Source organism: Pteropus vampyrus, unplaced genomic scaffold (assembly GCF_000151845.1).
Source record: "Pteropus vampyrus isolate Shadow unplaced genomic scaffold, Pvam_2.0 Scaffold17876, whole genome shotgun sequence".
NCBI classification, from domain to species: Eukaryota; Metazoa; Chordata; class Mammalia; order Chiroptera; family Pteropodidae; genus Pteropus; species Pteropus vampyrus.
The window spans coordinates 1-1,198 of record NW_011906657.1 but is presented as its reverse complement, the minus strand read 5'-3'; the positions used below and the strand labels follow the sequence as shown (position 1 = coordinate 1,198).

At 68.8% G+C, this 1,198-nt stretch overlaps 1 long non-coding RNA gene across 1 annotated transcript; it reads right to left on the bottom strand.

The window, feature by feature from the left end:
* Positions 1 to 207: 207 nt before the first annotated feature.
* Positions 208 to 1,198, bottom strand: LOC111735181. The gene is made up of 3 exons (XR_002778708.1): positions 1,093 to 1,198; positions 869 to 1,005; positions 208 to 412 (listed from the first exon to the last, which is right to left on the bottom strand). It is a non-coding gene; the product is annotated as an uncharacterized LOC111735181 (long non-coding RNA).

Sequence of the window (1,198 nt, the reverse complement as noted above, 5' to 3'; positions counted from 1 at the left end):
CGAGGGGACGCCCTCGTAGCCCAGCCTCAGCACCCCGGCAGCAGTCAGAGCCCCCGGGAGAGTGACAGTAGCTCGCACTCATGTGCGGGGCCCGCGCAGAGGGCCAGCGGGGGCGGGGAGACGCCCTATGTGACCCCCGCCCCCATCACTCACTCCTCCCGGGAGCAGGAGCCCCTGCTGGTCCCGCCCGCCACAGGCCTGGGGGCCACCACACGCCAGCACTCACTTCTCGTGTCTGTAGCGCCACTCCTGGGTGGCGGGGTCCAGGCGGAACAGCTGGGGAGTCCAAGGCGTGAGGCTCTGCTGCCGCTCGCGGGTCTGCTGCCGCTGTGCCTCCTCCAGGGAGAACTTCTCCTGTGTGGCCTTGTGCTGGTCACCCTCCCTGATGGCCCTGGTGACGTGCTGCCAGAGCCTGCAGGCAGGGCATCTGCTCTGAGCGAGGGGACCTGGGCAGCCACGCCCCCTCAGCATCGGAGGGGAGGCTTAGAGTAACCTCCACTTGATTGCTTCCAATGACAGGGAGCTCACTGCCCATCTGGGCGCCTGTGTCTCCTGGGAGGCTGTTTATTCACCACGAGACGGTTCTCCCCTATGCTGAGCTCGTGTCTCCTGCCAGCAGGGTGCTCCGTGTGGAGCTGCTGGTCATATGCCCACAGTGGCGGACCCCAGAGCTGGCTCTCCCTCAGGCCTCGCTCTCGCTCCCTGCAGCTGCCCCTGGCAGGACATGTCATCTGCCACAAGGGGGCCCACTCTGAGGCCTACCCTCCCTGCCAGGGACATCCGGGGCACTTGCTCATAGCGCCGCAGCCCTGCCCGCCCAGCCACCCCGGCGGGGGTCAGCGGAGACCCCGGGGCCGGGTGGCCTCACCTCTCCGACTCCAGCTCTGTCTGCTCGTCCAGCAGCACCGTGTGCCGCTTCAGCCTCTGCCCGCGGGCCTCCCCGCTGGGGTCCCAGAAGAGCTCCGGGCCTCCACGCCCCTCCTCCTCGAGAAACACTTCCCGGTCCTGCCGCGGACGCCGGGTGGGGTCAGGTGCACCCCCGGCGTCCTGTGCCCAGTGGCCACCGTGCCCGCCCCAAGGGCGGCCTCTTACCCAGTGTCCAGAGAGACGCGCCAGGACCTCCTGCCCTGCCACAATCTTCCCCGAGATCTGGTTGATGCTCGTGCTGCCCCCAAAGAAAGGCTGAGGGGACCCCCCC